Here is a 25,765-nt window from a genome sequence, read left to right as displayed (position 1 = left end):
GTCATTATATAACAGGATGGCTACATTCTTTAACCTTTGAATTTAGAAAATAATGAAAGGATGGACTTCATTTGCCATTAAAAAGTTTTTAATATCTTTTATTAACATTCTTACTGCTGATATTCAGCTTCTATGGTTGTTATTGTCATTAATCTCATAAATAATAATAATTCAAGCCCAAGAATTAGACATATAATTTAAAATATTGAAGCATTTTAAAATAGATGTTTTATAAGACTTAACACTGGAAATATACTTTTTCTGGAAAGTATGAACATCTGGTTTTACATTGTGCACCATTGTCAGATATATCCAACTTTCTCCCAAGTGAGCTTGATACAGTCTAACACATTAATCTAAAGAGATGCCTTCTGTCTTCTGTCTTCTTAGACTGAATGAGTTCTACAGTTGTAATTTTCTATCTGGAACCTTAAATTTCTAGGGAATTAAGGTTACTGCCAAGATTGAATTAACTACTTTTCACTGATTTAAAGCAGAATTTCCTAAAACCTGGGATGGCCAAATTTCCATTCTCTATTACTACACTTTTCAAATGGTTGAGGTTTTAGCTGGAATCTCATAGCATCTCAAAACCAGAATCATTTTTATTTTACCAAGAGGTATACAGTACTCAGTAAAGAACTGAGGTGAATGAGAAAAGATGAAGTTAGGGAGAAAAGAATCCACTACCTTATTTCATAGAAGTGATGAAGTAAAGACCTAATCCACAGATTCATTCCCTCTAGGATTTTAAGTCAGTGTTTTCAGCTGTGTACCCTGAAAATGTGATTTTAAAATACTATAGGGGTGCCTGGGTGGCTCAGTTGGTTAAGCGCCCCATTCTTGGTTCTGGCTTAGGTCATGATCTCAGTTTCATTGGTTCAAGCCCCATGTTGGGCTCTGTGCTGGCAGCATGGAACCTGCTTGGGATTTTCTCTATCTCTCTCTCTCTCTGCCCCTCCCCCCCAACTTGTACTGTCTCTGTTTCTCTCCAAATAAACTTAAAAAAAAAAATTAAAAAAATAAAAAAAACTATTTATTGTACATTGTAAGTTGACATCTAAAATATTTCATTATAAGTTTAAATAGTGGCAAAGGATGTTGTAAAGATAATCAGCATTTAAAAATAAAACTGTTACTTTAAGATACCTTTATGATTACAAAAGGTATTTTTATTGATCTCCCATGTTATTAAATTACTATCAAAACATATACATAACTTTATAACATTCTTATGGATTAATGTTATTAATTATTAATATACTAGTATTTATTTTTAATATTTCTCTTATTACCTTTTTATTTACTTTTTTATTTTAAGTTTTTATTTTAATTCCAGTTAGTTAACATAGAGTATTTTATTAGTTTCAGGTACACAAAATAGTAATACAACACTTCCATACATCACCATGTGGTCATCACAGTAAGTGCCCTCTTTAATCCCCAACACATATTTAACCTATCTCCACACCCCCCTCCCCTCTGATAACCATCATATTTTTCTCTATAATTGCACTCTGCTTCTTGATTTCTCTCATTTTTCCCTTCGCTTGTTTTATTTCTTAAATTACACATATGAGTGAAATCATATGGTATTTGTCTTTCTCTGATTGACTTATTTTGCTTAGCATTATACTCTTTAGCTCCATCCATGTTTTGTAAATGACAAGGTTGCATTCTTTTTTGTGGCTGAGTAATATTCCATTATATATATTATATATATAATATATATCTAATGTATGTATATGTAATATATATGTACATTATGTATATATATGTACATATATATTCTGTATATATGTACATATATATTATGTATATATTATATATATATACACTATATATACACATGTATATACATATATATTATATATTATGTATATATGTATCTCATGTCTTTACCCATTCACCTATTGATGGACCCTTGGGATGCTTCCATATCTTGGCTATTGCAAATAATGCCACTATAAACATAGGGGTGCTTGTATCCCTTTGAATTAGTGTTCTTGTATTACTTGGACAAATACCCAATAGTGTTATTACTGGATAATAAGGTAGTTTTACTTTTAACTTTTTGAGGAAACCCCATACCATTTTCCAGAGTGGCTGCACCAGTTTACATTCCTAGAAACAGCGTGCAAGTGTTTTTTCCCCACATCCTCGCCAACACCTGTTGTTTCTTGTGTTATTGATTTTAGCCATTCTGACAGGCATGAGGTGATAGCTCATGGTAGTTTTCATTTGCATTTCCCTGATGGTTAAGTGATGATGAAGATCTTTTCATGTGTCTGTTGGCCATCTGTATGTCTTCTTTGGAGAAATGTCTGCTCATATCTTCTGCCCATTTTTTATTGGATTATTTATGGGTGTTGAGTTGTAGGATACTAAACTTTTATGAGGTATGTCATTTGCAAATATCTTCTCCCGTTCCCTAGGATGCCTTTTATGTTGATTGTTTCCTTCACTGTGCAGAAGCTTTTTATTTTCATATAGTCCCAATAATTTATTTTCTCTTTTGTTTCCCGTGCCTTAGGAGACATATCTAGAAAGAAGTTGCTATGGCCAGTGTCAAGGAAGTTACTTCCTGTGCTGTCTTCCAAGATTTGTATGGTTTCAGGTCTCATATTTAGGTCTTTAATCCATTTTCTTTTTAAATTGTTAATGTTTATTTTTTGAGAAAGAGACAGAGCATGAGTGGGAGAGGGGCAGAGAGAGAGGGAGACAGAATCTGAAGCAGGCTCAAGGCTCTGAGCTGTCAGCACAGAGCCCGAGATGGAGCTTGAACACACAGACGGTCAGATCATGACCTGAGCCGAAGTTGGACATTCAGCCTACTGAGCCACCCAGGCATCCCTTTGTCTTCCTGCTTTAAATGGTTTTTTTTTTCTTTATCCAATGTTTTGCAAATTCAATTACAATATGTGATGGTGTGGGTTTCCTTTTGTTGATTTGGTGAGGGTTCCCTGTGTCTCCTAGATCTGGATATATATTTTCTTCCCCAGATTAAGGAAGTTTTCAGCTACTATTTCTTCAATAAATTTTCTTCCCCCTTTTCTCTCTCTCCTTCTGGGACTCCTATAATACAAATCTTATTATGTTTGATAGAGTCTGAGTTTAAATGAGTCTGAGTTTGAATGAGCCTGAGTTCTCATTTTGCATAATTCTTTTGTCTCTCCCTTGTTCAACTTGATTACTTTCCATGCTCTTTCTTCTAATTCAAGTAATTCATTTCTCTGGTTCTTCCATCCTGCTGTTCATTCCATCAAATGTGTTTTTAATTTTGTTTATTGAGCCCTTTATTTCTGCTATGTTATTCCTTATCTCTGTGTTAAGGGTCTTATTCATTTCTTCCACTCTTTTCTCAAGTCCAGTGAGTATCCTTGGGATCAGTCTTTAAATTCTCTATCAGGTATGTTACTTAGTGAAACTATCTGTTTCACTTAGGTGTCTGGCTGTGGTCTTGTCCTGTTCTTTCAATTGGGGTAAATTTCTCTATCTCCTAATTTTGTCTGCCTCTCTGTGTCTGTTTCTCTGTGTTAAGAAAGTCAGCTGTGCCTTCTGCTCTTGAAAGTAGTAACTTTATGATGAAGAGGCACTGGAGAACCCACAGTGCAATGTCCCCCGTTCACCAGAACCTGGCACTTCAGGAGAGCATCCTGTGTGTGTTGCTTATGCCCTGCTATTGTGTCTGAGTTACTTTTCCTTTCAGTGCAGTCATCTGCCTGTTGTGGGCTGTGCTTGCTCCCTGTGGTGTTAGTGGGACCCAGACAGGCCAGCTCTGAGTGGATATGCCCACTAGTGAACCTGAGAGTGGCGCAACAGTGTTAACAGAATTTGTACTGGGCCACTGGTCCTATGCTGGATCCCCCTGAAGCATTGCCGTGGCTGGGCGCTGTGCGTCAGGGTGGCTGGGGGCACGTGGCTGGGCCTGGGGCAGTACACGTGTGCACCACGCATAGGCAGCTGTGCACCTGGCGGCTGCATGGGGTGCACTCGTGACTTTACCAAAATTTGCCCTGAGCCCAGGACTGAGGGTAGCAGGCTTAGAAGGGGCAAGTCCTCAGGAGAACTTGTAGACCTGGTGCGCTGGTAGCAGGTTAGGTAACAAGTCTCTGTGCAGCGCCACCTCCCACAGGCACTTCTGTGTTTATGCTTGGGGGCAGGGGAGAAAAATGGCACCTGCTAGCTCCCTCGTTTTCTGAGAAGTCCCCCAACATACTCGGAAATCATTGTGAACAGATCTGTGTCCCATTTGCCCCTGGCATTGTGTAAGCTGCCATTTTTACGTTGCCGCTCCACACAGGCTGCGGTCTCTTTAAGGGCGGCAACCCAGCTATGGCCCTCCCAGCTCACCTGGTGCTGAGGCAGCTGAGTTTTAAAGCTCCTGGCTCCAGTCCCACTGGTTTTACAAACTCGTGGAATTCAGCCCCTCTGGTTTTGAAAGTCAAACGTTATGGGGATTAATCTTCCCCATGTGAGCTCCCTGGTGCAAGGGCCCGTTTCTCTGCCCTCTCTGCATGTGCAGCTGCCTTCCTCCTGCAGGCAGCCTCCCTCCACCTTTCTGACCTTCCTAACCTTTCAGATGCAGCTTCTTCTCTATCAGTAGTCTTGGAGTTTGTTCTGCCTGTCTTTGTTCTGATCGCTGCCCCGTTTATTGACTTGGATATGGATGATATCTAGTTGGAAATGTGGGACAGGTGAGCTCAGTATCCTCTTACTCCGCTACCTCCCCAAGATCCTTCCAGGATCTATTATTAATATGTTAACATAGGGGTGCCTGGGTGGCTTAGTCGGTTAAGTGTCTGACTCTTGGTTTGGGCTCAGGTCATGATCTCACAGTTTCGTGAGTTTGAGCCCTGCATTGGGCTCTGCACCGACAGTGAGGAGCCTACTTGGGATTCTCTCTCCCTGTCTCTCTGCCCTTCCCCCGCTCGCTCTCTCTGTCAAAATAAATAAATAAACTTTAAAAAAATACAAAAAGTAAACAACATAAATATATTACAAATTTTGTTAAATAATTATTAAGCATGAAAGTTCAATTTTATTGACAATGCATTTCTTGATGAGGTGAATCCATAATGTTTCCTTTTACATTTAATGAAAAATAAAATGGGTGACGTTAAAAGAATTTGTACATAGGATATCGTTTGCTTTTTATTAACAGGAGGTAGAAAACACTAAACATTTTATGATGAAAGAAGATGAGGATTATACTGTATTGCAATCCACATTTCAAGCAGTATTTAATAAAAATTGTTTTAACTACTTGGTTGAAGAATAAGTGCCAAGTGGAAAGATCTCGTAGAACTTTAGTATATCTTGAAAAGGTTAATAGTCTAAGAAAACATTCTAATTACATTTGAAAATATTAGGGACACTCACCTATACTGCTTTGCTATATAAGGTCTGGAGTTTTTTCTAGCAAATAATGTGTCTGAGGGATAAATATTGAGAAGAGCTGAAAAGAGCTGCTTATATTTAAATGCATTGCAGGAGGGGGCATTTTCAATAATCAACCTTTCTTACTCAACATTAGTTAACATTATTTTTGCCTTGCTTTCATGAAACCATCCCTCACATGGATATTTGACAAATCCAGGGCACAGAAGAAGAGAATCATTAGTCCAAAATTGCCTAACTCCCGTCTCTGCAATCTACCAGAAAATCCCAATGTGTGCTAAAATATTACATTTCTAGCATGACGCTTGAATAGCAATATTTATAAGTCAAGGAAATAGGAGAATCTCGGGTTCACAGTATCTATGAATTTAAGACTATCAAACCTTTGAAATACCCCTGGGGTATAAGTTCTCCATGTCAAAGGCCACTGTTCTAAGTTAGCAAATCAAATCAACCAGAATCCTGTCTGCATCAGAACATTACACCTTCTGGGCAAAATTCAGTAGAATACCTCAGATCAGAGGGTTGGGCTCCCAGACTCCTGATCCAAGACAGAGGTTGTGCCCCGTTCCCTCTGTCTGCCTCCACCCAGGGTACAGAGTGTCAGGGAGAGGACCCTGAGAGCCAATTCATACTTCTTCTGGCCTTGGGCCCAGATCACAGCAGAGGGAAATTTCTGAGTGCAGTATGGGTGCTGTCCCTGTGGTTCTCTGTGACCGTGTCCAAACGGAACTCTTTATAACACTCTTAACCAAAGGAACCCCACAACTGACCAACCCTATTCACCTTATGCAGTCTAAGGCACACTGCAATCTCCAGGAAGAAAGTTCTTTAATTTTCCAGTCCCTGGCAATAATAGAAGAAGTAGTAAAGAGGAATATGAGCCATTAGGATCAAGTTTGGGGCTTAAATTTTCTGTAAATAACATGGTTGGAATTCTGCTCCACTAATTATTTAATGTCATCAAATTCTTGGTATCTGCATGACTCATGTGGAAGTGGAGAAAGAGCTTATTTTTACCATTTGTGCCCTGGACATAGTATGCTGGTAGGGAGAGATGTCCCTGGTGGATGGAAAGAGATGTTTTTCCATGTTTTGATGTTATTATCCATGAGTCAGATATAATTATACAACCAATATCAGAGTTTGTTTTGCTTGTGTATTAAAGGCCTTAGAAATGTTTGTCAAATTGTCTGTAATTTCGTGCTTTAAATTGGGCTTGATGCATCTCAGTAGCATATGTGTGTAGAGTCTCTATCGCTGTTCTTATTTTAGTTACAATGTCCTAAATGTTTCTAATGCTTACTTCATAGGTACATTCTTAACTCTCAATGGCCCCCAGATACCCAGAGTTTCTGCAACCATCCCCACCCCTCCAGAATTAGGACAGCTCTCGAAGGACACAGGGAAAGGTAGGTGTCCAACTGGGCCTGAGGGCATGTGACCTGATTGAGTGTATGATACTGATTGTATTTCAACCACAAGAACTTTATGAGCTGTTCATTTATTTGTTGTTATTATGTATGCCTCTTCTGGCCTTTCTTACTGTAAAAGCAGCCAAATTTTTAATGAAGAAACTGTGGACTCATACATTATTGAAACTCAGTCACTACAGGTGACTTATACAAACCTCATTCCAAATGTAATGCCACGGGTTTCAGTACACAGATCTTCTCATAAAGGTTCTGCATTTTCCTGGGAACATGATCAGGATACTGTCTTAGCAGTTTTCCTAGGCCATCTTTACATTTAGTCTTAGCACTCCTGAGAAAATTTAACCTCGGATCTTCTAACTTACCTAAATGTGTGTAAAAAGGGATCTATTATACTCCCTTATCCATCTCAGGTTAAAATCAAGGTCTCACTGCAGGTCAGAGAGATTTTCTTGCATTACTGAAAAAGCATGAATAAAAAAGGCATGGACACCTTGCCTGCTGAAAGGGCCGTCTACACAAACATCAGGCTGTGCCTTCACTTTGTGTTCCGTTTAAAAGCAGGAACTAGATATCTGGTGTAAGATGGTATGATACCTGGCCAGCAGGCATTGATGCAGTCCCTTCCAGTATCCCGTTAAAAACCGTGATGGAAAAGAAAAGCACACAGGCAACAGAATCACAAGAACCTGCCACCGCCCCCCACCCCCCACTGCTGGGCCACATGGGTGCTGCCCTTCAAAGCACCTGGGCCACTTTGTAGGGAACATTCTGAGATGCAAACTCCTGGGGGGAAAAAAGGCTAAAGAAGCAGCTTGTGTGAGTGGCAGTAGGGAGGGAGAGATGGGCAGTGGTGCATTAGATCTCAGAAAGGGGAATTCTCTCCCGTACAGCCGTGGGTCAGCACACGGGACACTCAGCACAGGTGGAAGAGTGTGCCCTGTCAGAAGAGCGTGGTTGCCTACAGAGCAGGTAGTGGCAGCGGTAACAGCAACAGTATGGCAGGAGTAACAATGATAATGCTAGTTATATTTGTTGTTTATGATGGGCAGTCCATAGTGCCAAGAGCTTTGGAAGTATTTCATTTAATTCTCCTAAGAACTCTGTGAAGTTGGTATATTTATCAACTTCCTTTCACAGGGGAGAAAACTAAGGCACAGAGAGGTTAAGCAGCTCACCCAAAGTCACACAGCTTATAAGTGGCAAAGTCTGGATCGGCAAATAGACAATGTAAACTGGGAATTGGACTGGGGACCAAGCACATTGTCTTGCCTCCATTTGTGTCTCTGAAAAGGGATGGGACCCTCACTTCAGAGCAAACTTGAGTGACGTCTCTATACTCTGTTGACATAACAGTCTAGCCTCATTTGAGGGTGAACATTCAAGAAGCAAGAGAGAGAGAGAGAGAAGAGAGAGAGAGAAAAAAAAGAAAAGAGAGAAGGTGCTTAGAAACTATGGGAAAAAATTATAAAACAAGGGAAAACCATATAGGAAAAAAAGAAGACAAAACAGATCTATGAAAAAGATCTATTGCAGAATCTTATAAGGACCCTTTAGGAAGCTATTTAGCATCCTGTGGAAACAGAATATTATAGGTCTCACATTCCTTTTTTAAAATGTGTCATTGTCTATATTAGGTCTTTAGGTCCTGTGCTTTCTGATTTATTTCTAGAATATGATGTCCTAGCTATAGCCTTAAAAAAAGCAGGTCCTTCTAAATACAGACAAAGGAGAAAAAGAGTGTTAAAACTGGTACAAAAGGAGAGAGATATAACAAATTATATAGCTGTTCACAAGAAAAACTCTCCAGATAAAGTCAAAGGCCAAAATTTATAAGAATAAAAACATGTTCTAAAATTAGTAATCAGAAGAGTGCTCATAAAAATTGTCTATGAAAGTCCATTTTTGTGGCACAGGTCTTCAGAAGTTAAAGTTTCTTTTGTAGAATAAAGCCTTTTATTCTCAAAGGTCATTTATGCTCATTTTTCATTGTTAATCACAGTATGAAATTAACACCCATCATTGTGGAGTGTGTATAAACTTCCACTGTTTTGATTTGGGGCAAAGGATCTTGAGACTGTCTTTGCTCTTCTTCCTTTGATTTATTTCTATCATCTTATCATGTGCCATCCATTTCTCTCTCTTTTTTTCCTTTCTTGCCATCTTCTGAATAGGTTTTCTTTTTTCTTTTCATCTTTTGCTATTACCACCCCACCCCCTACCTCTCTTTTGGAATTAATTATCTCTGTATCTATTTTTAGGAGTTACCCTAGACATTTTAACACACTTACTTCATTTCTGGATGCTCTGCCCAAACAATGCAAGAACCTTAGATTATTTAAACTATAGTTTTCCACCCCATTCCAATCTATATTATACTTTGACCAGTATTTGAATTCTATCTTGTTGGTTTAACCTCACAAATTAGACATTATTATTATTATTATTATTATTATTATTATGTAGTCAGTGTTTATTTCAATATACCCAACATATTTATCACTTTCTTTGCTCACTGTTTCTTCTTGCAGACCTTCCTCCATTTGGTCTCATAATCTTTCTGCATAAAGCAGTTTTTCATTTTGGAAAATTTTATTCAATTCTTCATCAGTCTGTTTGATTATGTTTTTAAAAAGCCGTCTCCTCAGTCAGTTAAGCATCAGACTTGATTTCAGCTCAGGTCATGATCTCATGGTTCATCAGTTTGAGCCCCAAGTCAGGCTCTGTACTGACACCACAGAGCCCACTTAGGATTCTCTCTCGCCCTCTCTCTCTGCCCCTCCCCAACTTGCGTACAGACACACACACACACACACACACACACACACACACACGCACAGACACTCTTTGTGTGTGTCTCTCTCTCAAAATAAATTAAATAACCTTTAAAAAAAAATAAAAAGCCATCTCTTATTCCTTTCTCACAAAATATTTATTTCTTCACCATACCAAACATGGTTATTTTATATTATGTGTCTTATCATCTTTACAGATCTGATTTTGCTGCCTGTGTCTGCTCGTTTTCATTCACGGTGCTTTATTCTCCTGCAGGGGAAGAGAGAAGGCAGAGTATACCTATGCGTGGTTTTATGTGAGCTTATGTTCTTTGGAACTCTATCCATAGGAATTCTTCGAGGCCTCAGTTGAGATTGCATTCTTCCAGAAAATATTTACATTTGCTCCTCCCAGTTGATTATACAAACATTCTGAGAATGCTTTAATTAAAATTCTTCTCTTTCAGTTTTTCAGATACAGGTGGTATAACATAAATTCATGCAAAAAGCCACGTGAGGGCCAAGCTGTAGTTCTAAATTCCCAAGTGAGATTTCCTACCACTCTCCCCCAGCATAAAAATAGAATCAGATGTGGTTTGTCCCCTTCTGTGTAGCAGTCGTTTTTTACTCACCCTTAATTGAAGGTAAAGCCCTTTGAGATTCCTGCTTCATGTAGGGGTCTTCTATAAGATTTCAAATGTTGTGGCAGGGGTGGTGGTGGTGAAATAGATAAAGAGAATTAAGGGCACTGAGTATGTATAGAATTGTTAAATCATATTGTAGCAAAAAAAAAAAAAAAAAGATTTCCAATTTTGTGTGGGCCTAACACAAAGAGAGCTGGCTTTGGTTCTCCTCTCCCAAAGTTGTTACTTTTATCTTGTTTTTGATCTCTGCTGATGCTTTACTTTTGTGCCATCTCAGTGATGTCTTTTTTTTTATGTTTATTTATTTTTGAGAGAGAGAGAGAACGAGGGAGGGACAGAGAGAGACAGGGACAGAAGATCCAAAGCAGGCTCTGCACTGACAGCAGAGAACCCCATGCAGGGCTTGAACTAACGATCCATGAGATCGTGACCTGAGTCGAAGTCAGACACTTAACCGACAAAGCCACCAAGGTGCCCCTCAGTGATCTCTTTTAAAAGTGTTTTCTTGGTTATTTTATCTGACATTTTGGTTATTTTTATTGGGTAAACCTTTTAGCATATCTAGTTCAACCAAATCCTCCAGAGTGCAGTGTATATGCTGAATTGATGACCTATGGAAAGCACTGTGTTGGAAGCAAACAGATGTCTGGGAACCAAAAGGTGGACACAGAAGTGGCCCCACTTACCGTCATTCCAGTGGCCCACTGACATAAGTTTTCCATCTCGTTTCTACAACTGTGGGCCCTGCAGAGTCAGCAGTCCCAGTCTCCAGAGGGGGTGCACTCTCACCCCAAGACACATGGAGAGTCCCACCGAATTACAAGCTACAGCTGTCACCAGGCTCTTTGGGATCCTTTGTGCTCCCTGCACCCAGGTAGCAGGAGGTGAGAAAAGGTGTCACCATGCTGGCAACCACAAAGACTAGCAGAGGTGATAGCAGGTGACTGGGGAAATTTGGAATGGACAGTGGAGGAGAGTGATGATGAGTACCAGTTGTGACCCTAAAACTAACTGCTGTGGCAGGGGCTTTAGTTTGTCCCACTTACTTCCCTTTTCTGAGTTTGTCCTCAGGAAGAGAAGTTCATGGGAACTGCAGTAGCCTGCTCCCAAGACAGCCCCCAACGATCCCTGCCTCTTGATATTCATACCCTTGTGTGGTCCCTCCCACACTGGATCAAGGTTGGTCTGTGCAGCCAATAGAATATGATGGAAGGGATGGTATGTAACTTCCAAAATTAGGTTATAAAAGACTACACCTTCTGTTTTAGTCTCTCTCTCGCATCACTTGCCAACTTGCTACCTACAATTGGTCATGAGACACACAGGCAGCTTTCAGAGAGGCCCACGTGAAGAAGAATGGAGACCTCAGGCCAATAGCCAGCAAGAAACTGAGGCCAGCCAGCAATCACATGAGTTCAGAACCAGATTCTTTAGCCCCAGTCAAGTTTTGTGATGACTCCAGTTCTGGCCAACATCTTGACTACAACTTCATGGGAGACCTTGAACCAGAACCATGCAGCTAAGCTACTCCCAGATTCCTGGCTCTTTGAAACTGAATGAGATAGTTGTGTTCTTTAAGTTGCTAAGTTTGGGGATAACTTGTTACACAGCAGTAGATGACAAATACAGGAACCCTGGCAGATCTGTGCCCCAAATGTATAAAGCAAGTAAACCCATGTGGCACAAGGAGCAAACTGTGGCAGCCACATTAGAATGTTATTCACATCTCCAATTAAGTACCTGCTCCAATGGGTAAGAGTTCACTAACAGCCTTCAGCTATTGGAACCTTCAAGATCTGCCTTGGTTTCCAAGCTGAAGCCATATGCTTCCAGGAAGACCCTGGGCAATAACTGAGAATTGTTGTAATTTCTGGCCAGTGCAGGACTGCTCAGTGGGGACTCCCAGTTGACTGCTTGAGACTTACTCATTTCTGTACCACCAAAGCTCCTTACTGTCTTCTCTTGCTCACAGATGCCTCACCTGCGCTGTAGTCTGAAGGTTTTCCCTGCTCTTTCTCTCTTTTAAGGAGTTTGCCCCAATAAACTACACATACTTCTAGTTCTGTCTTGTGTCTAGTTCCCAGGAGACCTGAGTTTTAACTTTATTATTACCTTTCTTTTATTTATTTTGTTTTTAAATTTTCTTCCCATTGCTGCTTGTGAAGGTACAAGTTTAGCATAATTATTTTAAATATATTTTTTTCTAATATAAGAATTCAAAGCTAGAGAATTCCTTTAGTCATCTGTTTCTGGGAGAAGCAAATTTATAGAGTGTTTAATGAAAAAAATATTTTTCTGTTTGGAAGAAACCCAGGATATATGTCTTATTTATTTTGATTCTTTGGTTAATTTTAGTCCATAGTAAATTATAACAAACATTGCTATCTAAAATTAATCCTGAAGAATAATGCTGACTTTTAAACAAAATGGTTGTCGGTAATTTTTAATTTTGTATCAGTGTCTGTTCATTTATTTATTCCTTGAACAAACATTTATGAAGCTCTTTGTTCCAGTCATTATGCTCAGGTAGTGAATTAAGAAACATCTTTACCAGATGGTTAATTTTCTTTTACTAAATACTGTAAAAAAAAAAAATTTAGGGAGATAAAAACCCTGTTTTTCTACAGATCACAATTCAGTATTTGACCATAAAATGTTTCTTGGCCTGGTTTCAGATTGTTCCTAAATAATTCTCCAGTTGAATGAATCCCAGGTGCTCCATCGACCTTGTCATTAATAAACTGTTGACCTCATAATTATTTTGTAAAGAAATAGATGAAATAAGAAATTTCTTCAAGAGATGAAGAACATATTGCCTGTTCAACCAATAATTCACTAATTCATTCAATGTTGATTCATGGCTTCAGGAAAAGGAAAGGAATATAAAAAAATGACATTAATCAAAAAAGCCTAAGTAAACAGGACAAAAAGTTTTATCCATATCCGAGCTCTTTGCATTTTACTTACTGTCATCATTGGCCAAGGGCACATACCACACGGCCTCTGCTCTGTTTGCTTTTCCCCACTATGCACATGGCAGAGGCCTGGAAATGTTACCTGTGCTTTGGGCAGGGTGCAAGGCTTGGGAGAGCTCTCCCTGCAGTAGCCCAGGTGATAAGGAACTGTGCAGCATGCATTTCTTGTTGAAAGTAAATTTCAAGTTAGTCTTGTACGGAGACACCCTTTGATGTTGCTGGGGAAGCATGACAAAGTGGAGAGAGTCAACCCTCTGTCTTTTGTTTGGCATCAGGATCAAGCAGTCCATCTATCATCTGCACAACAATAATATTTTGACCTTTATCTCTTTATACAACATTTAGTCAAGAAATGGACTGTAAAGATTTTTTATCACACCCTACCCCTCCCTGAGCTAGATAATTTTTATGCCATGATATCCGTTTTACTTACTTACAATTATTCTTTAATTTTTATGCCCATAATATACTCAAATGTGTGGAGTCTCCTTCCACAGTTGGCACTGACTGAATTCCATACCTAATGCATAAGTAACTACCTGGGGTGTGTTTTTAGGAAACAGCTCTGAACTGCCTGTATCTGCCACTTTGCCATGCCTGGGAGAAACAGACTCTCCCTTATTAATCTATGAACAATTTAGAAGGAATGAAAATCAGAGTTTATCAAGTTCATGTTACTATCTTTATGTATTGCCATTTGGAAATGTCTCTAGTCATTGTTTTTCATTATCACACTCTGGCTTTTAAAGCCTCCAAAATAGTCATTTTGGCAAAGGAGCAAATACCAGCAACTGCGCAAAAACAATGGGCCTCCCTTTGTAATGTGATGTGGGGAAAATATTTTTTTAAATTTTCTAACAGGTGCTGGGCTATGAGTCTGACTCATAAAGAGAGTAATTATACCTCTTTTCTGAAGTGAACCAGTAGAGAGAGAGCATACTGAAATTAATAAGGAAAGCATGACTTGGCTTCACTCTCTCTATCTGGAGAATTCCTGATCCTGAGAGGTTTTTTTGTTTTTTTGTTTTAAATGAATCATTGCTTCGTGAAGTAGCACAGGAGTGCATATTTGTCTTTGTGTCAAAAACAAGGACTCTTAGCAAATTGAATCTCATCCTACCTGTAGGCAATTCAAGAAAGATAAAATCTTGAGAGCTTGATAGTGTAGAGCAAGGATAAAGCCTTCTTACAGATTGAACAAAATTCTTACCAGCTTCAACGGGCAGATAAAATGCATTTCAGAACCAACGTTCACATAAAGAACTTTTTAGTATTCCAGCCCTCCATACAGGCAGGGTGGTAACTGTGTAAACATGCCGCATTGTGTGAAAATGAGAGCCCATTGATTCTTGTGGAGCTTTAGTGATAGTATGAATCAGAACAAAAACCGCCTTCTCATTCCTTAAGTGGTGAAAGGAAGGTGGGCCAGGCCTGAGGAATGACAATGAGGTACTGTGACAAAGACCAGCTGAAAACAAGGGTGAAAATGGCCAGATAGGTGCACTTTAATTTGAATTGCAAAGGGTAAATGTGTGATGTTGAATATTCAGCACCTGTAGTTCACAGAGGGATATAAAATTGTCCCAAATCCAGTTCAACTCAGGGAAGATTGTGTTCTCACTCTCTTCTCTCTCTCACACTCACTTTTGGAATATGATATAAAACAATTAAAAAAAAAAAAAACACAAAAAACAGGGGCTGACCAAAAAGGAAGTTGCATGGAATTAATTTAAGAAGAAAAATTCCAAAAAGTAGTTGCTAGTCACTATAGCTCCTGGCGTTCCTGCATTTCCTTAAATCATTCTCGGATCACTCTCAGCAGTTTCTTTCCCCAGCCTCTTCACTGATGCACTTTATTCAGCTTCAGTGAACTGACAGGGTTGCAACGGAAGGACACCCACTTACACACAGCAGAGTGTGGGGGATGCCTTCGCAATCTGCGCTGTTTTGCGGCTGACAGTGATACTGAAGATTTGTTGGAGGTTCCCTTGGGCATCAAACAAAATTACAAGCAAATAAATAAAACCTCCATGAAATCAAATCTTGTCACTGGACGTGGAGAAGGACAAGTTAGCATAGACAGCTATCACCTCACCAGGTCATTATTTGAAAGGGTATGAGAGTAAGCATGGTATAAGCCTGGAACTTAAAACGAGGAAAGTGTTTATGGAACGAGTTTGGATCCGTGAGTTCATTATTTCTTTTCAGTGACACCTACAACTACAGGGAGTGCAAATAATAACTAAGAATCCATTGTATCCTTTGGTGTTATGGCTGAATTGCATACCTCTCAAGTTCATATGTTGAAGCCCTACTTCCTCCTATGACTGTATTTGGAGATAGAACCTTCTAAGAGGTAAAGTTAAATGAGTTCCTAAGGATGAGACCCTAAATGCAATAGAATTGGTGTCCTTATAAGAAGAGGAAGAGACACCAGTGGTTTGTATGCATAGAGGAAAGACCATGTGAGGCCACAGAAGGCAGCAGTCTGCAAGCCAAGGAGAGAGACCTCAGAGAGACCAAGTCTGCCAACACCTTGATCTTGAACTTGCAGCCTTTAGAGCTGTGAAGAAATAAGTTCCTGTGGTTTAAGCCACCCAGTCTGTGGTATTTTGTTATGGCAGCCCAAATAAACTAAGACATTGGGACACTTTACAGATATAATGCCATCCCACTATGGTATTGAGTTGTAGCCCCGGATCAAGGAAAAGGCCAGAATTCCATGGAAGTCTGACATACACACCAAAATTGACCTCTCTGTCAATTTCCATCTCTCTTGTGCATTATACTAATAGCACAAGGCATAAAAGAACCATCCATTAGATTCAGGCTGTTAGGTGCTCTGAAAAGGCAAAAGTGACTCACAGAGCTTCTGCCCTTAATTCTCATCATCTGGAGAAAGACAAGATGAGTCAGTACTCTGATACAGGCTATAAGAAAGGGCTTTTGGAGACAAGAATGAATAGTTTAATTTGGGGGTCAGAATTGTGGGAAGGACAGAAAGGAGCAGGGAAGGTTTCAGAAAGAGGAAGAAGTTTGAGGAAAACTGTTTTGGTATCTATCGGTGTCTAACAAAGCACCCCAGACTACTGGCATGAAAAACCACCAATTTATGCCACTTAGAGAGTCTGTGGGTCAGGAATTTGGATAGAACACAATGTGGGCAGTCTCTTCTCCATACTGTCGGAACCCCAGTTGGCTGGGAGTGACTCAAACAACAGAGTGCTGGAAGCATCCACTTCTAGGATGGCTTCCTGTGCCGCATACCTGGAATGAAGGACAGGTTCAGCTAGAATGTCAACCATAGTACCCCCAGATGACCTCTCCAGTGCTGCAGCCTCAGGGTGGTTGACCTCTTACACTGAGGTCCAGGGCTTCCATATCTGGTGCTCCTAGCACACAAGGCAGAGACTGCGTGGCCTTTTATGGCCTTCCCTTAGAAATCACATAGGAACATTTCTGCTGTGCTCATTGGTGGAAGCAGTTTCATTTAAAAGGACAGGACACAGACTCCACCTCTCTGTGGAAGGAATAATCAAATATTGTTGCCACATTTTAAAACTGTCACGACCTCGAAGCATGACCAGGATTTCAACAAACCTCATGTACCAAAATTTTATTGGCTAAAATTTTTTTCTGATTTCACATGGAATGCACTTTCATTATTTAAAAGAAAAGAGGGGCACAAATGTCCATCAACAGATAAATGGATAAAGAAGATGTGGCATACACACACACACACACACACACACACACACACACACAGGAATATTACTCTGCAGTCAAAAAGAATGAAATCTTGCCATTTGCAACAATGTGGATGGAACTAGAGGGCATTATGTTAAGCAAAATTAGAGAAAGACAAATATCATATGACTTAATTCATATGTGGAATTTAAGACACAAAACAGATGAACATAAGGGAAGGGAAGCAAAAATAATATAAAAACAGGGGAGAGGACAAAACATAAGAGACTCTTAAATATAGAGAACAAACTGAGGGTTGCTGGAGGGGTTTTGAGTAGGGGGATGGGCTAAATGGGCAAGGAGCATTAAGGAAGACACTTGTTGGGATCAGCACTGGGTGTTCTATGTAGGGAATGAATCGCTGGATTCTACTCCTGAAATCAGATTGCACTACATGCTAACTACCTTGGATATAAATTTTTTAGAAAAGAAAAGAAAAGGAAGGAAGAAAAGAAAAGAAAAAAGAAAGAAAGAAAGAGAAAGGAAAGAAAGAAAGAAAGAAAGAAAGAAAGAAAGAAAGAAAGAAAGAAAGAAAGAAAGAAAGAAAAGAGGGGCACCTGGGTGGCTCAGTTGGTTAAGCATCCAAATTCAGCACAGGTCATGATCTCATGGTTCATGAGTTCAAGTCCTGTGTTGGGCTCTGTGCTGACAGCTCAGAGCCTGGAGCCTGCTACAGATTCTGTGTCTCCCTCTCTCTCTGCCCCTCCCCCACTGGTTCTCTGTCTCTGTCTCTCTCTGTCTCTCTCTCTCTCTTTCTCAAAAATAAATAAACATTAAGAAAAGAAAAGAAAACCATGGAAAAATATAAGGAAACTCATTTATTATTTCGATAGGCAAGCTATGTGCCTGAGGTCGGTAGAAATTAGAGCTATAATAAGAAGTAAGAAATAATTCCTACTCTCAAAGAGTTTACAGCCTACTAAGCCAAACATACTCACCCCATCAAGAGGTACCACAACTAATATGTTGGTTCAATCCTTCCCAATTTGAATAAAACAAATTGAGATTATCCTGCACATACATTTTTGTGTCCTGGTTTGTTTGTTTCCCCCTGATACACAAGATAGTATGGGAATTTTCCTCGTGGTATTAAATATCCTGCAAAACTGTGATTGATCCTGAATGAACGTAGCATATACCATATGAATAGACCATTGTTTATTTAACCATTTCTCTGCTGCTGGACATTCAGATTGTCTTCAAGTTTTTGCTACTACAAAATAATACCGTAATAAACATGCTTACTCATCTTTATGATCCTCTGATAACTTTCATAGGATAAATCTCAAAATTAGTTGAATTACTATTTCAGAAAGAAGGTTTTAGAAGCTCTTGACTATAGTTTTCCAATTGGGTTTGCAAAAATGCTGTCCTGGTTTACATTTCCCTAGCATAAGTTGGAGGAGCGTCAAGCAGAAGACCATGTGGAAAGCAAGCCTGTTCTCTAGGTATGGGGTAGAGAGATTTGGCCCAGTCTGAATTAAACTAAAAAATACTGAAGGAAACCAGAGGCGGGTTATAAACCACAGTCAACTAATAAGTAGCATGGGCTTGGCAGCTAAGAAGATAAATTCTGGGAAATGATTACTGCAGAGTCAGGGTAAATGTAAAGGCTTCATCGGCTTCTAGCACAGCTTTGGGGTGATGTTCTGAAACCAAGTGTGACTTCAGGGACACTCAGAAACCTAGGTTCATTGTGGGTGTGAGTTAGGTCTCCTTAGGAGGTAAGCGACAGAAGCCAACCCTGGCTAAGCTAAACCCAAAGGGAATTTACTGGAAAAACAGTTGATTTCTCAATGACTGGGAAATCAGGCTCAAAAACCAGAACATAATGGACAGGAACTGGGAAACTCAGTGGGCAGGAAGCAGCATAAAATCGAGGGTCTAAGACACATGACCTCTTAGCAGGGTCACCTGGGTACACTGCTGTGAATAATGAATAAGCTCCAATTGGTTTCCGTCTTTTGATGACTTGGCTCAAATTTCAGATTCCAGGGAAGGCAAATCCAACCAACCTCACCAGGTTCAAGCGCTTGCCCTGGGGCCAGGGACAGGAAGGCACCTTGACTAAACAGCTTCCCATGTGTGGGAGAGGTAATTACCAGAGGTAAATCAGGGCACAGCCAGCCCAAACCAAAAACTATCTACGATACCATGTCACCTGGTGGGGGGGAACACCAATACCTAACCCTGAACCCAAATACATTTCCCACCTCTGCCTTCCTACTCCACTCCACCCCACCACACCCCACCACACCGAAGTAGGAATCTGTGGGAATGACAAGAGACCCAGGGACTATTAGACTTTGGTTAAAGGTCAAACGGGAAGTTGTAAGTATGAGCCATAATGCATGGTGCTTGCAGGCAGGATGAATAAATAATTAAAACAAATAATCCTGTTCTACCTTGAGAGGCTACCAGAGTATTAGCCTATTCCCCTCCCCACTTCTTTTTTGTTTGTTAATCAGTCTTTGCCTGATTAAAGGCAACCAGGAAACAAGCAGACTGGAAGGAGTCTCAATAGAGGGCCAGAACCAGGCCCTGCACACTGCCTTCGTCTAGGCTAGAGATCCCCTTCTGCCTGGTAAGCCCTATGCAGAAGAGAGAAGCCAAAAGAGATTGTCACCTAGCTTTGTTTGAGGGGGATGCCAAACATGGATCAGGACATGGTGTCATGTTAGGAGGCTGGCTATCCCCAAGAGGACACCCCTTAGGGCAATATCTCCCAGTCTTGTTATTCCTGCTAGCTAACAGTGGATAAAAATGAGGCCATTGGCCCTGAAGTTACCTCTGGTATTTGGGAACAGGAAGAAGAGAACAGATTCCTTCCACAGATACCTCCATCATCAAGCCAGGCAGTGACAGCATGACAAAGGGGACAGGTAAGTTTTAAGGACAGAAGCAAAGTAACACAAGTCTGATTGCACTTGGGGGATATGAAAAGTCAGGGTCAGGGAGGAGTTCCTAGGATGGGAGAGTGTCATAAAGGGGAAGAGGTACCCATGAAGAAAGGAGGATGGTCAGGAAATGGCAGAGTCCACTCTTTCTGGAAAGAGGCCAAGAGCCTTGCTTGGTCTCAGATCCCCATTGCTTCCCTTACTGGGGGAATCATCTTAGGGTGTGACAGATCAGATTTCTTAAAATATTCCCTTTGCATCATCAGGAAGGTAGATAATTAGCTGCTCCCTTGACATGGGTATTAGGGTACAAGGTGGGGAGAGTGGTCCTATACTGGTTGCCAGAGTCAACTTCTATGTTCAAAAGCATATTTAAAAAAACAAAAACAAAACTATAGGATCTTTACATCTGCAGGGCAGTGGCAAGATCTCAAGAGTTCCCGAGAAAACCTTTTCAGCCCCTTTGAGGAGAGTGGGGAGATGTCATTTGTGGGACAGCCTTGCTGATTTGGGGAGGGGTGGCCTAGTCAGTCAGTGGGACCAGGGTCACAGCAGGACCAGAGGGAGCCCTGGGGATAGGAGGGGTTATGGTGGCCCTGCCATATGGAGAATTTAGAAACTGCCACACCATAGGATAAGTGCAAAGACATTTAGGTTCTGATTTTTCTCATGAGGAACACTTCAGTATTTTTTTCTGAAATGCCAAATTATCTCTAATTTTTTTTCTCCATGTTCCAGTGTTTTATTTGCTTTGTGTGTTTGGGGTAACTAAGTGCTGGCCCCATGAGGCCTGACCAGTGGGATTTTGCTAACTGTGAGGAGGCAGCCTGGATATATCACAGCAAGAAGTAAGTCTAGACATGAAGCGTTTCCTGCCTGGCACATGTGAGTCACCAGGATATCTCCCCAGGGAAGAAAATGTCCATCCTGGACAGGCTCTGTGTCCCCCATGGGGATTCTCCAGGGGAAGCCCTCAGCCCCTTCTGAGGAGGCAAAGGCTGAAGGACCAAGAACTGGCTAGATATCTGAAGAGGCATCTGGGATAGACTATCACCCAGAACCTCTGCTCTGAGACCCTTAGTCCCACTCAGGGGGCCCCACGGCCAGAGTGTTCTACACTCACCCTTCAAGCTCTGGGGCCTGGGCTCTCCTGGGGCCAGCCTTCCTCCACGGAGGCCCTTCTCTGCCTTTGCCTGAGCCCAACCCTGCCCTCCTTCCTGCCCAGACCATTCCCACTTCTGAATTTACGTGGCACTTAAGTTCTTCCGACCTCTCAGCTGCTTTGCTGGTAGTTACCTTTTCTTTTTGATTTTTCATGTTTTAGTCTTCTGTCTAAAATCTGTCATATGTTCCATGAGGCCAGGAATCATGTTTTCTTACTTCTCTGTGTGTCCCCCACACATCCTGACACAGAGTAGGTGCTCCTCTGTGTCCCTTTCTCCTCCAAAACCTTTGCTGATAACAGTTATATATCACATTCACGCATTATCCAGACCAATGGTTCTAATCTTTCCAGGGTAATCATATTTCTTGAGAATATTGTGAAAGCGGTGACCCTCTCCCCAGGAAGATGCACATAATCATGTAGAAGCAAAATGCTTGTGCTAGTAATTTCAGGGCTTTACAGCTCCACTGAAACCTGCCCAGCAGTTGACTAAGCTAAGAGCTGCTGTTTGGGGGCACCTGGGTGGCTTGGTCGGTTAACCGTATGACTTCGGCTCAGGTCATGATCTCACGGTTCCTGGGTTCAAGCCCCGCATTGGGTTCTATGCTAACAGCTCAGAGCCTGGAGCCTGCTTCAGATTCTGTGTGCCTCTCTCTCTGCCCCTTCCCTGCTCATGCTCTGTCTCTCTCCTCTCCCAAAAGTAAATAAACATTAAAAAACAAAACAAAACAAGAGCCTCTGTTTAAACTGGTTCTTTCAACCATGCTGCAAGGCAGCTGCCACGGGCATTATGACCTGTGCCTTGCAGGTGGGAAAAGTGAAGCTGGGAGAGAGACTCCTTCAGTCTCTCTGCTCTGAGTGCAGAGTGCGTGCCTCCTCGCCTGGGGTCCCCATCTCCTTTGATATCTGTTTGGCAGATTTGCCCTCAGAAGTGCAAAGCCAACATGAGAAATACCTCTTCAGTCAGTATCTGTGCGTCAGCGCAGAAACTTTCATTCCTGTCATTCTTGCTTTTGTTAGGATGTCTGGCTTCTAATGGAACAGTGCCTTGCAAAGGCCAGCTGCATCCCTTGCCAGTGAGTTTCTCTCCTGGTGTCAGAGAGGAGGGTGGGATATCAACAAGCTGCTTGTTGCCTCGAATCTTTGACTTGCTTATCAGAGGTCCCCAGCCGGCTCCCCCAAGCCAAATGCAGGACGTCAAATGTGAGAGCAGGTAGGGGCTATTCCTGTAGCAGGCAGACCTTCTCATCTCTGGGCCTGAGAGGCCCTGTGCCAAACCCCAGGCCTTTGCTCAGCCGTCCACCCTCCACGGGCCCCGGGGCCCCAGCCGGTAAATGATGTGATGAGGAAGGAGTCATGCCCGAAGGGGCCTTACGTTACGTTCTACTGTCTGCGTGCAGTGCAGCGTGGGAAAGGAACGTCCCTCTGCGGTCATTAACGCGCTGGGCCTCAGTCACCACATCCAAAATCAATCTTTACTGCCTCGATGAGGGAAAACAACAATCCCACAGCTCCTCCAGGCCCTGGACCGTGAGTGAATTCTGGCCACCTGGGCATCCCCCAGACTCAGCTCCTGACTTGACAGAGTGTAATAGCTTCAGAAAGTGGTGGCTTGTTCCAACACCGTTTGCCGTGTTTGAGCAAATGCACTTCTTCACAGCTCCACCTGTCTGCCGGCGGCTCTGTGACTGGTGGATGGCCCCAGCACCCAGAGGCCCGGTGGTCATACACGGGGGTTACCTCCCTGCACACCAAATTGTTCAACCACCTCTACCCACGGCTCCGGGGCTTGTCCCAGAATAGGTGTGCACCTCTCCTGAGTTTGGATGTGTTCGCTTATTAAGCAGTGAACACAACCCGCTAAGGAAAAATATGTCTTTTGTTTCATTTTGTGTTACCTTTCTCCTTTGTGCTCTTGCTGGTATGACCCCAGGCTCCTCCTAGTAGCTGTTGTGCTGTCTCCAAGGCTACAACCTCCCCCCAAAAGATACTCATATTTCTCAGAGGAAGAGCCTTACCCACTTATCTGTTTCCCCACCTCACTGAAGAAAATTCCAGTGTTTGGGGTGTCTGGGTGGCTCAGTCGGTTAAGCATCTGACTTCTTCGGCTCAGGTCATGATCTCCCAGTTCATGGGTTCCAGCCCTGTGTCGGGCTCTGCCCTGACAGCTTAGAGCCTGAGCCCTGCTTTGGATTCTGTGTCTCCTTCTCTCTCTGCCCCCCCTCCCCCACTTGTTCTCTCTCTCTCTCTCTCTCTCTTTCAAAAATAAACATTAAAAAAAAAAAGACTTAAAAAAAAAAAGAGAAAATTCCAATGTTTGACTAGCTGTCAGGACAAAACATTTGGCCAGAACATATAAGTAGCTGCCTGATGCTGAGGTATGAAAACAGTGATGACTTATAGGAACAAGGGGTAGGTCTGTGAGGGAGCCTCACCAGGGAGCGGCTCACCTCATACTTCCTCTCTGCCTCCTCAGGGACTCTCCTATCTCAGTGGTTCTCGACCAGGGACAGTTCTGCCCCCAGGGGACAGTGACGGTGGTGATATTCTTGGCCGTCACAACTTGGGAGGCAGGGGAGTGCTACCAGCGTCCAGTGTGTAGAGGCCAGGGATTCTGCTAACCCCCCTACAGCACACAGGACAGCCCTCCACAGCAAAGAATGATCCAGCCCAAATGTCACTTGTGCTGAAGTTGAGAAACCCTGACATCAAGTCAGCCACTCCTACTTTCATACAACATTCCAAGTAATCTGTGGCATATACACACACATCTGGAGATCCAGCCCTAACTTCCCTGAATCCACAGCTCCCTGGGGACCCTCCCACCCTGGTTCAGAATCTCTGCCTTGGTTACAGCTTAAGCCTAAATGACCTCAAGTTCCCCCGTCAAAGATGCACCCCTCTTCATTTCAACATCCCCAGTGCTGTATCATTTGCCCCACTTTAGGGCAGGCCTACCCAGGAAACAGCCTGGTTTTCTTCCTAAGGGCCTCCCTAGTTTATAATAGCAAATGGATTATTTCCTTAATGCAAGTCCACTCACTGTGTGACTCAGACGGTTGCTTTTGTCAGGTCATGAGATGGAGGAAACAAACAGTGGGGAAATCCCAAATCCTTAGCCACCCCATTTCCCAAAGTAAGCCCTACCCTTGGTCCTTAAAAGGCGTTTGCAGCCTTCTATCTGCAACAAATGAACTAAAAAGACAGATGTGTAAAAACCAGATCCTTTTTGTTGGACAACAGAAATACTTCATAAGATCCTTTTACAGCATCCAGTAATCATTTACTCATCTTTTGCTGGACCCGGGGATAGTCTCCTTCTCAGAAGAAAGACACCTTCCTATAAAACCGCCTTGGGCGGAACCCTTGGCAGGGAGAAGAAAGCAGTGAGATCTTTCCCGGGCATGGCTCCTAGGGATTGGTGATATCCTTAGAGATAGCCCCAATCTGGGTCACAGTGGTGCTGGACGGCTGCCTCCCTCCCACCCCTGAGAAACTCAGGCCTTCCTATAGGTTTTCAGGCTCCCGGTCGCTGGCTGTCTGCAGGATGCTGGCTGTGTATTTGCACTGGAGGTGAGCACTCAGGCAGATGCACTGGGCTGTCGCTGGTTCATGTTTCTTTGGAGCAGACACAGGTACCCATCAAATCTGCTACGTGTGGCCTTGTCAAAACAAAGAGACATCTCTTGGCATATCACATTTACCCCAGCTTTCTAGCACTCCTGGTGACACAGGAGTGATTCACCAAAAATAAACAGTGTCCGTGTTATGCTGAGGATCTGTGTCCACCTTGGGTTTCCAGTCTTGTGGGGAGCAGCCTGCGTCCTTGTTTTCCTTTCTTCCTGAGCCTGATCCTTTGAAGGTGCTTGGCGGCTTACAGGGACCTCATGTTGGACTGTGAGTTTAAAAAAAATTTTTTTAATGTTTATTTATTTTTGAGACAGAGAGAGACAGAGCATGAACAGGGGAGGGTTAGAGAGAGAGGGAGACACAGAATCTGAAGCAGGCTCCAGGCTCTGAGCACAGAGCCCGACGTGGGGCTCAAACTCACGGACCGTGAGATCATGACCTGAGCCGAAGTCGGACGCTTAACCGACTGAGCCACCCAGGCGCCCCTGGACTGTGAGTTTAAACTACAGATGTTTGTCAGAAGTGCCCCAAGCGGCCTGGGATGTCCTGCTCAGAGCTAGCATTTACCAAGTGTCGACTCTTGCAAGGTTTAATTATGTCACCTGATTGAGTCCTCACAAGGATCCTGTGCTCGTTTTGTAAGACAGAAACTCCACTTCACCACACCTGGGCCAGGTAGACCAGCTTAGGATAAGAGACCAAATACCCTCACTCCCCAACCCCGTTTGAGCATCCATCAAGCATTTGCTCTCTGACTGGTTTGATTTTTCAAGGATGTTGCTATTTGAAATGCTAGGCCTCCCAGTGGGAAGATGCCACCAGGGAAATGGAAACCTTGAGCGTGGCTGGCCTGGGGTGGTAAACAGCCAGCGGGTGGTGGGGAGCAGTGGGCTGCGGGAAATGCCAATCAGCTGTGCCAGTAATTCTTCTTCTATTTCCCCAAGAAAAGCTGAAATCTAGGATTTGGTTTAGTGGGTTTTTTTTTTTTTTTATGGGAAATCCTCTAGTTTTACATGTTGACAGTTGATTTTAAAAACAAACAAAACAGGGGCGCCTAGGGGGCTCAGTAGGTTAGCATCTGACTCTTGATTTTGGCTCAG

At 42.3% G+C, this 25,765-nt stretch overlaps 1 protein-coding gene and 1 long non-coding RNA gene across 3 annotated transcripts in view; both read left to right on the top strand.

The window, feature by feature from the left end:
* Positions 1–19,009, top strand: part of LEKR1 (leucine, glutamate and lysine rich 1) — a 208,509-nt gene extending 189,500 nt beyond the window's left edge. Inside the window, exons 15-16 of one of the 2 annotated variants that reach the window (XR_006222220.1) lie at positions 6,714–6,812; positions 18,962–19,009. The gene's annotated coding sequence lies outside the window, so the exon portion shown is untranslated. Of the gene's footprint in view, positions 1–6,713; positions 6,813–9,825; positions 10,033–18,961 lie in introns of those variants that run through there. The other variant, XR_006222219.1, reaches the window with a different exon arrangement.
* A 15-nt stretch (positions 19,010–19,024) lies between these two features.
* LOC122242058 lies at positions 19,025–20,806 on the top strand. Its single transcript, XR_006222221.1, has 3 exons — positions 19,025–19,080; positions 19,781–19,855; positions 20,609–20,806. It is a non-coding gene; the product is annotated as an uncharacterized LOC122242058 (long non-coding RNA).
* The last annotated feature ends 4,959 nt before the right edge of the window (positions 20,807–25,765 follow it).

This window comes from Panthera tigris, chromosome C2, assembly GCF_018350195.1.
Source record: "Panthera tigris isolate Pti1 chromosome C2, P.tigris_Pti1_mat1.1, whole genome shotgun sequence".
Taxonomy (NCBI): domain Eukaryota; kingdom Metazoa; phylum Chordata; class Mammalia; order Carnivora; family Felidae; genus Panthera; species Panthera tigris.
This window is presented reverse-complemented; position numbering and strand designations above follow the sequence as displayed.